The sequence below is a fragment of the Nothoprocta perdicaria genome, unplaced genomic scaffold (genome assembly GCF_003342845.1).
Source record: "Nothoprocta perdicaria isolate Ctin4 unplaced genomic scaffold, notPer1 scaffold_132, whole genome shotgun sequence".
In the NCBI taxonomy this organism is placed as follows: domain Eukaryota; kingdom Metazoa; phylum Chordata; class Aves; order Tinamiformes; family Tinamidae; genus Nothoprocta; species Nothoprocta perdicaria.
This window is the reverse complement of record NW_020454450.1, coordinates 733,660-747,881: the sequence shown is the minus strand read 5'-3', so window position 1 is coordinate 747,881 and position 14,222 is coordinate 733,660. Positions and strand designations below refer to the sequence as shown.

The window sequence follows — 14,222 nt, the reverse complement described above, 5'->3', positions numbered from 1 at the left end:
AGAACAAAAAAGAAACACAACATTAGTTGTGCACTGATGTTTAAGACAAATTTTTCTCATTTACAAATTCTAATATAAACAGCTTAATTGAAATACACTTCACACTAGACCTTTTCAACYAATTGCAAGCTTTCCAACAGAATTCTGCCTAAAAAGCTGGAAGCAACATAACCTCATCTCCCAATAGGAAATCAGATTCCAAGTAATTCCCTGTAGCTCCCTGCTCCCAATATGCCCTATACCAACAAAAAGACCATTTAACACACAGAACAATGAATCATTTATTATTTGAGTTCCACTAAACATGAGATGTGTAAAGGCATGCAGCATTAGTCCCAAATCTTCCCCCTTTAGGAAAAGTTGATTAGTATCCCACCATAACTAAAAAAAAATAAAATAATAAAATGAAAAAATAAAAAAAACTGCCCTGATCAAGGTTAGGATCAATGTTAGCCTGGATAAATTGAATCCTATTGGTTTCAACATAAGGAAGGTCAGGCCAACTCTCCAATAGAAAAAGGATCYAAAGAGAATGGTCCTTGCTCCCCGTTCCTTATTTTACGAGGGGAACATGTGATATTGCTGCTCCTAAGTAGCTAGCAGATATTCTGCATGTCAAGATACTTAAAGATGATTTTCCAACAGTACTATCCTCTTTGCTGAACATTTGGGTAAGCCATACAAATTTAATCCTTGATGTTTCTGATAATTCATTCCAAGATGTTTCATTTTACTGTTCCCTTCAGTTCTCTTGAATATGTTCACAATCTTCAGGTATTGAGATAAAGACCTTGATACAATAGAACTGTTACCTAATCAGCAATAGAAAACTATTTCCTTGATCTCTTAAGTGATGACTAACTTATRTAGATATTTTCTTTGTTTCTCTACTTCATTCCCGTCTGACATGCAAAATCGGTTTGCTTTTTTCCCTAGTAAAAAAATAGTCTTATTATGCAGTCCTTCCATCTTGTACTGTTTCCCTTGTTCATTGTCCAACTTTTTATTAGTTCTCAACTGATTTTCCATCTAGTCCAATCCAATTGCATGCTTTCTTTTTTCTTGGTGGTAATCAAAACCAGACTAAAGACAGATGCATTTAGCACCTTGTCTGAGCAGTCCCTTAAGTTTGATTTATGATTTACATTTTTTTTTATAGCCAGTGTGTTCAAGACCTGATGTAACACAATTCATTTTTCAATTACAACATGGAGAAGTGCAAATATCAAAGCCAAGAACTACTGCAAACACCGTAATAACAATAATTATGGCCTGATTCTTACTCAAGTATAATGAATTAAGGATAGACAATGAATAAATAGGACACACACAATACTACAGAAAACACAACTGTTGCATAATATAACTCGAGAGCATCGTCCATTTTCACCTTTCCTCAGCTTCCCCTTTCCAGAAGGTTTCGCTAACATCTACTAAGCCTGCAAAGACTTTACTCTATCCTGCTTACAGGATAGAGTAATATTACTATCCTATTAGATATTAGATACATTAGTATCTAAGAGTAAAGGATACTTACAGTACTCTTTAGTTGATATTGCCAGCCACAGCTATGACAASTTATTTTGATTCTGCACAATTTCTGGGAATGCTTCAGAAGTGCTCAGGACAGATCTACTTTTGTTATTGCCCTATTCTTTGCAGCYTTGAGGAAAATACATTACAAACCTAGACACACCTGAATTGTTTTAGCCTGGAGACATCCTAAGAAATTGTCTGCACATCATCTGCTGGGATTCTCTGCTTCCAAAGAAATAGCATGTCTCTCGCTCGTTCCCATTGCCAGAGGTGACCTACTAGAGGCGCCTTCCAGTCAAATTCACACTGACCAGGGTCAGAGCAGAGCAACCAGCATGGCACAAGTTACAAGGACAGGGCAATTCTCAGCCAAACGATTCAGAGATGCAATAGAAACTTAAAGCAGTTCTCCAGTTGCATTCAAAGCACAGACATCACAGAAATCATACAGAGAAGTTCTTAAAATGGAATTATCAGAGCAAGCCCTGCAAGCCCCTTTGCTGAGCTCTGTTCTCATACAGAAGCCACCAATTTGCACAACGGCAGCAACAGCAGCTCTTAGGCTGTTAATACCTGGTAAAGCAGTATCTGTAACATTAAGTAACACCTCATTTAATCTAATACATATTATAATATCACTAAAATATTTGTATACACAAGACAAAAATCAAAATGAAAAATGAAAAAGAAAATTTACACATATTAAAGATTTAGCGATCATGAACAGACAGTACTAGGCACAAAATATAACACATCGGAAGGAAAGCAGACATAGGACAAACCCGGCTATGAGAATTCAGTCTAATCCTAGTGTATAGTAGAAGCTCTCCCTAAATACTCCATTTTTAGTCAGGGTTCAGGAGATAGAAGACAACTCTTTGTAATCATAGCTTAAAAGAGGCCATGCCAATTTTCAAAGGTGAGATAAGCATTTTAGGCAAGGCATAAAACTTGTTCAAGGAACTCTATTCTGGACATCACTTCAGGGCAATACGTTCCAGTTCATTTAAACTCTGCTCTTCAAAAGCTCCTGCAAGAACAGCCATGCTTGCTCTTCATGGCCAGGTGCACCCACCTGATGTAAATAATGCTTATAATCCTGACTGTATGGTAACAGGAAGAAATGAAACATCGAACACATAAAAAAATCCCAAACCCATAGCTGATAATTGGAAGACTGTCTCCAAAGCCTTGCTCCCCATTTAGGATAAATTACTCCTAAAATATCCCCCTCTGACTGCACCTACCTCTTTCCATCTTCCTTCTTCAGTTCATACACACACCCCTAGTTTCATCCTTATTGCAACAACTCCCAGTGATTAATACTTCATCCTCTAAGTTACTTCATATCTTCTTTTGCAGAGCCCAGAAAAATAGTTCTTATACACATTGCAACCCAACACCTACATAAAGAAAATGCCTATTACRTACACATGGCTAAAATATTAATGTCTCAAGACTCTGGTATCTATGTACTTTGTATTGTAATGGGCTTTACTTTTATATTCAAACACTGATGGCCAAAGATAAAGTAACTTATTTCAAACGTTTTTTCTTGATTTTATTTAAAAAATAGATCCATCGTTAAAGTGCAAAAGCCTGGAGCAAATTCTGAGATGGGTGCCAGAAGAGGGAGAAGGCAAAGATGAAGGGTCTACAAGAATTAAAACCACTCTGCAATACAAATGTTGCATGAGCACCACCAAATAAGGAGACACCTGATTTATTTTTTTCTCAATTTCTTCACAGTTTGGAAGTAGCTSTGACAGGAATTAGGTAATAGCAGCTGTTTTTCAAGTAGAAAAAAATAATCCCTTGAGGAGTAAGAGTCATCTAAATAACTTGTGGTCTACACAACTTCAAAAAAAAAAAAAGCTTTCACAACCAATAGGGCAGCACGAGTTTCTAGGGAAATAAAGAGCAGACCAATACGAAACAAAAAAAACACCCAAATTCCAACAAGGTGCTTCTCTTAAGCTTAGTTCAGGGAACAGGATGCTCCTTGAGTCTTTCTGATGGAAAGACAGCTCCTCTTTGAGTTCAAAGATCACCTTCTCCTTTGTACAACAAAGGGACTGTGGGAAAGGTTTAAATTTTTYAGATTAAACACTTTATATTAGATAAAATAGTTAAGAATGTGTGATGCAAAGCTGAAACTAAAGGTATAGGCAGTTTTAAGCAGAAGAAACATTAAAATAGAACACAGCTTAAATCCTCTATATGGAAAAAAAGTCATTCTAGGGATACCTGCAAAGTCTACGAGATGACAGAACCAAGCAACATACACTGCCCCATAAAAAGGTGCAATAAATACTTGTATCCTAATTTAATTTACAACCATTAGTGTATCTCCAACAAGAAGCAAGGAACATCTTATGACTGCAGAGAAATTCCGAAACAAAACAAGAACCCCACCACACTACACTGAGAAGCAGCAGAGGCAAACTGAAGAAATACAATCTATCCAAAATCCTCCTTAGACTGTTTGGTTTCTTCAGAGGCAGCAAGGCCAGTTATAGGACTCTCTCTCTCAAGAGGACAATGTTAGTATGTTAAGTAAATAAGGAAGGATAGAAAGGAGTTTTCTAGTCTGCCAAGCTGCCATACTTACAGATTTGTCTGGTTATAGCTACATTCACAGCTAGCAAAGTTCCTTGATTATTCACTCCTCAATACTGTGGAGTTTTTTTTTAGAATTTACTACAGTCTAACCCACAATCCATGAAAGCAAATTATTTGGAAATAGCAAACATAACAGTTTCATCACGTGCCTCCCTCCCCCTTTTTTTAAATGGGAATTCTGTTTCTATTTTCAAAAAACATTCATGGCAGAGGCAATCCCACCTTGATCCTCACAGCCCTTCTTTGATATTTCCAATTTCAGACTTGCAGGTGAGTCACTGACACAGAGAAAGACTAAGCTGATGCTTCTCAGCAAGCGCTTCTTTATTATAATAGTTTCATCATTTAAAGTGTTAGAAAAACTAAACTGATTGAAATCAATGTCTGCTCCTCCACACCGCCCAAAGTCAGGCAGAAAGTATTCACACAAATAGAAGTAGGCAGCTGGAAACACTGACCTTGGGGCAAATTCTCTATTTCTGGTACTGATTATAAACAAGAAAAATTAGAACTCAAGCTCTGTAAACTTGTGATGTGCTCATCTCAAAATGACTTAAGGAAGACTTAGATAACCCTGTTCTTTACTGCTGTTTGGATGGCAATTTTTATTTAAATGCCCATTACTCATTTGGGAATAGTTTTAAAGAGGGTTCTTTGTATTTTTGATTTACAATAAACCATTTAAATAAGGCTAGGTTACAAAAGACAACGTGCCTAAATTGGTGTGGCCTAACACAGGATAAGCTGAGCATCACAGTCCCTGAAATCCTAATTGGTGGTTTAATCTCTGCACAACATTATATAAAAAAAAGAATCAACCTAACAGTATTATCAACTCTGAAAAATACAATTCAGACTAAATAAAAGCAGATTATTAACAACTCCCAAGCATATAGTACTCCATCCCAAATAAGTGATAACTCTTTTAAAGATCAATAGCCCCACACATTAACCTATATTTGGAGTAACTGACAGCAACGCCACTTCATATGACAATGTTCCTCGCAAAGAAATTATCTACAAGAATCTCTCTATCTTATGATAAATTAGATTATTTGGCTACTTTAGCTGCTGTTGGTACTGAAACTCAGTATGAATAAAAAGAATGTCAACAGTTATTCGGGAACATTTGCAACTGTTTATGAAAAATGCCCTCATTATTACAGCTAGAGAATATTGTTCATTGACACTCACCCAGATGCAAAGGATTGGCAGGGTCCAGAGATTAGCCCCTGCCATCTGCACATGAATATGTATTGAGTATTCAATTAGTAAAAAAGTTACATTGATTACAGCAAAAACATATAGAGCACCATTAAAAAAAACTAACAGACTGATTTTACCCTGCAGAAGTCTAATATCTGTCAGAACAGGACTTGCCAATATGAAAGCCTACCATTAGTGGGGCTTTGAAGCATCAGATTAATTCAGCTCTGATTAAAATTTCAAGTGCCACCTAGACTTTGACCAAGAAAACAGAACTGACCTAATTCAAAGTGGGGAGCAATTCCTTGTGTTAAGATTTTGACAGTACTTAATGAATGCTGCTCCCAGTCACGTGGTTCTCAAGGCTTCCTTACCCCAAAGTCTGGATTGGGTTTGTCCATTACATTCCCACGACTAACTCTCTGCTGGAGTGCAAGAGYTGTGTCCTCATTGATTTTCTAGAGCACTTCAATCTGTCACTACCTCATAGATCCACCCTTGGAAGCTCTGCTGATGACATCTCTGCTGCCTCTCTGTAATGGCCTCCAACCTCAGCCTGGATTTCCTGGCCATTTGGATATTTCAGTTTAGGTTGGAATTCCCTGCAGCACTTGGCATCCTTCTCTGACAGCTCAAACTTCTGTGAATCAAAGTACCTTGGACAAAGTCATTTCTCCCCTACAGGCTACCTCCAGCAKTGTGTTTGGAAGTCGATTTAAAATAGCATTTCCTATTTGTGATTTCTTGGAAAATACCAGSATATACCAAGCTAAAATCCCCAAAACACCTCTATAAAAATCAGAGACTTATCCCACACTGATATTCTCTAGAATAGAAAGCAAACCCATTTGAAAACAATCCCAAGCAAGGTGCTTTATCCTTCCTTCTRATACCTACGTAGCATCCCCTGCTGAAACACAGTATTTGGCTCTGACTCAGTTGGGGCAGCTCATTCACTGCGATGGATGAGCAAGGCAAGGTCTGGTGATGTYGATAGCAGTGTTTGTGCATTCACTTTGGCTTGCTGTAGGGGTGYGCAAACATGCAGCAAACTAAGTAGGAGAAAACACAGGGTACACCTGTTTTCTTCTACTGCACCTTGTTTTAACTCTTAGAATAGGTACAAATTGTCATACAAAGTCAAAACTAGTTGCACTGCATGAGCTCTTCATACTCATGTTCATATTGCTTAGTATTTTATCTCTGAAGTATCTTGATTTTAGTGCTTGTTTTCCTTCTTTCTCCCCACTTTTAAACCACTTTTTCCTTTCACCTTGGTGTCCTACCTTTAAATGCTCCCTCCTTTCTTATCCCATATTGAGACATTCTCTATTCTCTGTATTAAGCAACAGAGGTCACAGCTTGTACTGATGGATGAGCCTGAGGCTCTCAGTAGCCCTCCCATTCCTGCATGAGATGCCTCCACGTTCTTTATATCCTATGCTGTGCAACAAGCTGCCATTGCTGCTGCGAGACAGCAGGCTACTCAAAACACACACAGCTACAACAGTATATCCTAGTTCTGTACACTGCTTCTCATTGATTTCTAGGCACAAAACTATGAGGATCCAAATGGAGCACTGGTTGTATGCAATAATCTATACAGTAACATGCTGCATGCCTCCCACAGCATTCTCTTACAAAAATGTTATTTTATAAAACTAAGTAGAACTGGTCACTTATGTGCACAGAATTGGAAAATATTCATCACTGCTTTGATTTTTAATTACAAGCTCCACAGCTATTAAAGTATCCATGCATGCTCACGCTATTCAGGGGATTTTCTATAAAATGGGATGATGCTCTGCCTACTCAATTTTCTTTTTAGGAGTCCCTTCAAAGGCTTTCCTACACCATTTTTCTGAAAAACATATTTACCTCATAAATCTTACAGAGCACTCTAATACCGAGTTTGATCCCTATGGAACAGGATGGTGAGTACACAAATACTTCTAGGTGAAACCTGAAGCCATAAACAAACTGAGCTAACAAATTGCCAAAGGCCACCCCTTCCTTCTGATATGGCTCATTAGAAGAATAAAAAATGAAAAAAGAAATCTGCATCTGGCAGAGCTCAAAAATGGCTCTTCTCAAAAACACCAACAAATGAAACTAGGGAATTTTTGAAAAAACTGCTAATAAGCAAGAAGCATAAAATGAAAGGAAGCTGGCTATTAAAAGGTATATCATGGAGGCAGCTGAGGCTTCTGCACCATTCACCGAGTGGGTAATAAAGAAAAACAGTCTGGTGACCTAATATTTTGACCCCCATGTCAGATTACATTTCAGATAAACAAAGGACACGTGTTGTTGACTGTATGTGCAAATGGAAAAATAAGAGTGCAAAGCTGGGAAGTGAGAGCACTCCTCAGGTTAAGAACTTGCGGCATCTGTCACAGGCCATTGTACTTTCCACCTGCAAAAAGCCAGCGAGAACTCCTAGTCCCAACTTAAATATTTCAGAGGATGTCTACAGTGGTGCTCACAACCTGTGGTTTATTCATCTCCACGATTAAAAATGTATACCTCCCTTCCCGAGCAAGTGACCCAGCGCCTGGTTTAGCGAATGGTTCTTGTTATGGATCCAAACGACAGCATCCATTACTGACCACAGGTTTCCACTACACTGAAGGTGTTTCTCACTTTTCTTTCTAATAAGCAAAGGTCTCACTCCAAGTCAATTGCCTCCAGTCATGCAGTTTCTCAGTAACTGTCTGCAAGCAGGTGCTATGGTTTTGACTGCATTTTATTACGATACCAAGGACAGATCACCTCTGTGATGTGTGTTTGATGTTCTACCTCATTCCCTCTCCCAAAGCTGTATCATTTGCTGTCTCTTAAAAATATGCAAGCAGGGCAATGCATTTGCAGTTCAAATGCACAGATGTCACAGCAGGCTGGCTTCCTACTGCTGTTATTGCAGGCAGAGGTGATGAGTAATGCCTCAAATCTATACTTCAAACATTAATACAACTGGACATATCAGAAGAGCTCATAGTGAGCTGACTGGCTCAGGTCATCTACCTGAATTAGCCTGAAAAAATTTACCAGTTATATCTCGGTGACACTAAACAGAAGGAAAAAATCCCAAACACGTAAAAGCAGTGTAAGATGCAGCTAGTTGAGCTACGACTTTGCAGAACAGGAACATATAACTTGTCAATTGTACTGCAGTGAGTAGCAGCATCTGCAGTAAAGTAGTGCTCACCTATTTCATTTAACTGCCCTTGCAATAGGCTGACAGACAAACAGTATTTTGAGGAAAACAGTGCATTAAATTTATATTCCAGTTCCCTGGTTTCCAACACTTACATACACCACAACATACACACCAGAAATGAAGTAGCTGCAGTACCCTTAAGCTAGAAAGTTACCATTAATKAAAACTACCCTTCCAATAAAYTAAATTCCAAAAAAGAASCCTCTTTTCCCTGCTTATGAAGAGACAGACTTCAGAATATATATTTCATTTTTTTTGGCAGAACACAAAGATCTTGCAACCAAACAGCACGAAGCACAGGCCACCGAGGAGACTTCAAATAAAAATTCCCCTCATAGAAGCAGCTGCCAGGATTCATTTCACCTTGATGATACTGTATTATAATAAAATTCATCCAAACAAAAGAGAAGATGCAGATAACTTTTACAGAAACATAAATAAAACACACTGAGATAGCAAATTTCAGATTGATTATTTTCTTTTAATTAAAGGAAGGATATTGCTAACTAAAGGTATGAAATTTTACTGATGCCATATGGTTGCAAAGGTTCTCCATTGCTTCACCTCCCCGCCCTGAACTCACCTTTTCCAGAATCATCTTCAGAGATAATTCTACTTGGTTTGAAAACAAAGCGTTTCTCTCCTCAAACTATAGAGTAGTAAAAGTTGTTCCACTGATGCTGTTAAATCCTACTGTATATCAAGGGGAAGAACTGACAAGTCGATATAACTGTGGATCCAGATGTCCTCTCAATAACTCTGCTTCACATGGGGCTRTTGCACCTTGCAGTAGCATCTCGTGCATTTTTCAGCTCCAACTCAYCCCCAAGGCCATTCTAAGCTTACAAGCACAGAGGAGCTTCTTTAACCTCAAGAAATTGCAAAAGAGATGTCAAGAGATGGAGGAATAGCCCATTTGTTATTAACAACCCTGGGATTTCACATTTCCTAGCGTATACAGGTCTTTGGTTGACTGCTACAAAGCTTTAAGAGAGGAAATGTTCTGCATATGTCCTTTTAATCTTTGCTACACATCACATGTCCTAGTATTCCTGGAACTACAGAAAGAGCAAAGCAAATGGGACCAGCTATCTGGGATGCATTTCACTAGTACAGTATTATTATTTCACCAGTACACCATTCCTYCGCTGGTCTCTGGGTGTGTCTACATGTTTTCCAAGCACTGATGCAGATTCTTTCCCGCCTCATTTCTGTTTTTCTCTCAGAGCTCTCCCCCTGCCTAMACATCACATGCAGTCCTAGAAAGGAGCGCAGCCAATCCAGAACTAACACTTCTTTAAGCTGGCTGGAAGTATCACCCRAAGGAAATCCTTCCAATGCTAACAACTTAGGCAAGGTAAAGCTAATTTACAGGTGTCTTTAATTTTAGGCTCCTCTTGCCTGAATCATGTCTACCACCTTAGTCATATAATAGATTTTTAGTCACTTCTTTACAGTTCTTTACTGCATCAGCAACCCTAAATAAAATCACTAATAGTTAGATTTACTATGGGACAGATWGAACCCAAATCCCCCAAACCTGAAGAATTTAGAAGAAAAATGGCCYGAGACTTTGCCTGCATTCCCAGCCTGACACTTAGCCTCTTCCAGGAAGAATGCCAACCGTACTGTGACACCGCAGAGGAATAATGAGGACTATTTCCAAGCAATATTCACTCATTCAGCTTAACTGATTCATATCTGAAACAACATTAGCATCCTAAGAGAGGACTGAGTACAACTGGAAGCRGCACAAAACCAGCTCTCCTCATAATCCTTAACCAATTCACAGTCAGTATTTGGTAGAAGTTGGTGACCAATTTCTTTTTAGTTTATAAACACAAAGCAACTTTCGTAAATCCAGGCACACTAAGTCATGGCACAGCAAGGCCAAAGTGCACTATAGGCAAGGAATAACATGCCACTTCATTGCTTCCCCTGGTAATAAGGCTTTCCATAATTGCCTGCTAAGAAAATATATCACAACATTAGCACAAAGGCAGTCAAGTCTGGAGCATCAATTTACCAGATGATGCAACTACAAGAAAGCAATTAYGGAAATGAGAAGGAAAGCTGCTATATCCCCTTCTTCTCGCATTAGCTTTGTTATTTTTCTAAAAATCAGAAGAGAAATTCTAATGATTACCTGGATCAACTACAAATTACATATATCATTATCCATATGTTGCTCTAAACCCTGCTTAACATAAGGCAGTATCACTAGGCTTCTTTCAGATGCAGCAGAAAAGAAAGATTTTGCCAGGTGTTATCCTGAAATACAAGAACACAACCTAGACCTAAACAAATTATTTAAAAGATAATACAGTATTTGGTGCATAAAATAGGACCATGCTCATTATATTACTTCTATATTCCGCAGACTGAAATCCATGTTGTAAGCACCTACTGACTGTTCATCCTTTCCTATGTATCAATTAATGCTTGCCAAATTTGCCAGAGTTCACCATTTCCCACTGCCAAACCTACACAAAAAAGGCATTCATACATACATTTCCTTTCTAATCTTTTCTATGCWGTTAACTTATTTGTCTTTAAATGGCAACATCTAACAAATGTCTCTATTTGGTAAATATATTTCTTCTGATAAGAATTCCTATGGCTCTACTCAGCAGGAGTGATGGTCATCTTATTTTCAGGGCACATTTCAGCATTACTTCACTTTCAGCATTGTCAGTACTAGATCACCAGCAGGATGCTTGGAATTAGCACCCAGCCAGTGCCTTCCACCACATCCACCATGAAGGTAAATTTGCCCTTTGGGGCTGAGTGTTCTTGGCAGCTCTTCTCCAACTTCTGCAAAATACTGGAGATAAAAAAGCAACTGCTTCTGTGTGCAGATACCTCAGCCATATCACATGGTTTGATATGTTCACCATTACAGCAGGAAGCAAATACAGTATTCATTTAATTGTCCTCAAAACATTCAGAACTGGTAAAAAATCCAGACTTCCATTTATGCACTCAGAATTAAGGTGCACCCCCCCACTCTTAAAAAAAAAAAAAAAACCACGAAGAAAAACCCCAACATCTCTCTGCTACAGAAGTTCTCGAACCCCTATTGGGACSTAAAAGGAAGTGTCTGATATCACATTAAAAAAATATAACAAGGAAACCAAAGCAGCTCTGTACTGAGCTAATGTGCTAACTGCTAGTGACCATATTCTACAGCTTTGTTAGATTGAACCTGCAGTATGAATTTATTCTACAAGAATAACAGGGATGGATACAGTGCACCTGTGTATCAGGAATAATGATCTGAATGCCCTTCTCTGTATACATTTCTATGTTCTAAGCTTTGAAAATATACCGGCTTTTAAAATTGCCCTTATGATGAAGATGCAAGTTGCATCTGTAATKACTGCCAGTACATTCTCATGATAGCAAACTTGTGCTCTGCTTGATTTCATGCGGTAGTCACAACACAGATGATATTGTACCTGAAATAGAATGTATTAGTCAAATTATTAGGACAATGCCACTTAAGGAATCAATCTCGCAAGGCCTATTTGCATATTTTAATTAGCACATTAACACATACAGGGAGAATGGCCATCAGAGCCTAAACCCTTTTAAACAGAATCATATATAGGTCTTAGCATCACCACAAGAAGTTTCAAGGTGTATTCACAGGGCAGTAGATGCCACGCATGCCAGTGACCGAGTCTCATAGATCTCTCCCAGCAGACAAATCCACATTTTATAATGGGGCATGAATGTTTTGAGGCCTTCTTRTTTATCCACATACTGTACCATTGATTGGTTACTCAATACAAAACCCTCTTTGTTCACCTTAGCTCTCAAGCTCCAATTCCAAACCAAAAAAGCAGCTGTTCAAAGTTTAAGTCTCTTAAAGAGACAGCTCAAGGGRTAAACTCAATATCTGATTATTACCAGGAAGCCTTTCCTTGGCCAGGATTCCAGACACTATCCTTTACCAAATTAGATGTAAATAGCACAAAATACAAATGCTCCAGCATTAAGAGTGTTACCTGACAGGCAAGTAAGATGTTGCAGAGAGCTTATCAACAGTACCTTGCTTTTACACAAAGCTCTGATCTTGCTCTCCACTGATTCAGAATCCTGCTTCTGGGCACCTACTTTACACACTTATGAAGTGTTCAAGGATATTCCAGAAAGATGTTTGCCTAGYTTCTCTCCTCTCCTCACTAAAGGGAGTATGAAGTGAATCTTGCACAAATTTACGCTGTTTCTCCCCTCCAATGAAGAAGTTGTTTCCCRTTACATGGAAGACTGAGTGCGTCTCTTACCACTGTTATCCTGTAGGAATGCAGCTTTAGGGCAGTGATTTTCCCGTCACACCTCGGTGTCAGCCTGCCATGTCCACTCCTGTAAAAGCAACAAGTAGAGATGCTCTAGYACAGCTGTCCATTTACTTCATTAACAAATTAGGAGCCCACATTTTAACCTTTCTGAACTGAGCTTATAAGCTGAAATACACTTCATATTGTATATTTTCAGTGTGTACAATTGAATATAAACAGTGTTTAGACATTAGAGCAATTTATTGTATTTAGAGATAAAGATATATTACCTTAATAGATAGGCCTTTAAGGTATTTCTGAATTTGGAAACAAATCAGCATGCAATTAGAAAATTAAAATGCCTAGGAGTTACAACCCACAAAAAAAAAAGAAAGCCCTCGGTCCCAAGAGCTAAAATCCTGTCGCTGCTTGTCAGACACAAGGTGCCAAGCTGTTAGCTCGCCCTGTAAAAGCTCCTATTTGCTCCATGGCTGACCCTCACCATTCCATCTTAGCATGARAAATGGCTTTTCAGCTCAGCCTGCTTTTAAGTGCCACCCGTCAGCAGAGGAAACAGATTATTCCCATGACCAGTCTGCTGCTTTGCCAAGTTCTGCTGGCTCCGGTCCCTCAAGAGCACCCACAGCTCCCCAGGGGAAAGTAAACCCTCTAAACCTGTGTCTTGCTCTGACTGAAGTGCAGAATGAAAAGCAATTACTGCCTCATGCCATTTGTAAGGAGCTGAGGTGCAAAGACAGCTGGATCATTTATCAGGCTCCAGCTTGCTGTGCCAGTCAGTAGCTCACAGGGCACAGCTAAAGCTAAGCCATGTATTTAAAATATGAGGWGAGGGGAATGAGTAACAGAATATTTTTGCATAACAGAGCCATAAACAAACCAACTGTGCTTTGGAAGTCCTCTTAAAAATACACATGCACACACTTGTCACAGATAACACAGTAAAGGTTATTTCACACTGTCACCAAAACAGTCCTAAGGGCTGCTGTGCTTTCCTGTAAGGCATCACTCCCAGCAGTTTGCTGGCATTCAGCAATCACGAACAGGTTTCTCTTTCCAAAGCAAAGCAGGTACTCTTTGATGCATAGCAGCATTAAAAAAAATCACAAAGTTAGAAAATGAAAACAAAATGCAGCACAGAAGATTCCCCACAATGGACTAGCACTAAACACTGCTGTATTCCAAGGATTCAAGTTCCTTTCCTCTCTTTTTTCCCCCTCCTCTCCTACAGAAAGGTAACCTAACAGTGACAGGTCACAGGACTGCCAGTTCATCATTCAGATTCAGCCTGGAAAATGAAAGTTTCAGCTGAGCAAATACTGTCCTTCCTAACTAGG

The 14,222-nt window shown here is 38.9% G+C and overlaps 1 protein-coding gene across 6 annotated transcripts in view; it reads right to left on the bottom strand.

Moving 5' to 3' along the window:
• Positions 1 to 14,222, bottom strand: part of GULP1 (GULP, engulfment adaptor PTB domain containing 1) — a 95,007-nt gene that overhangs the window by 58,723 nt on the left and 22,062 nt on the right. For all 6 annotated transcript variants that reach the window (XM_026033708.1, XM_026033710.1, XM_026033713.1 and 3 more), the window contains exon 2: positions 12,874 to 12,952. The gene's annotated coding sequence lies outside the window, so the exon portion shown is untranslated. The remainder of the gene's footprint in view (positions 1 to 12,873; positions 12,953 to 14,222) is intronic.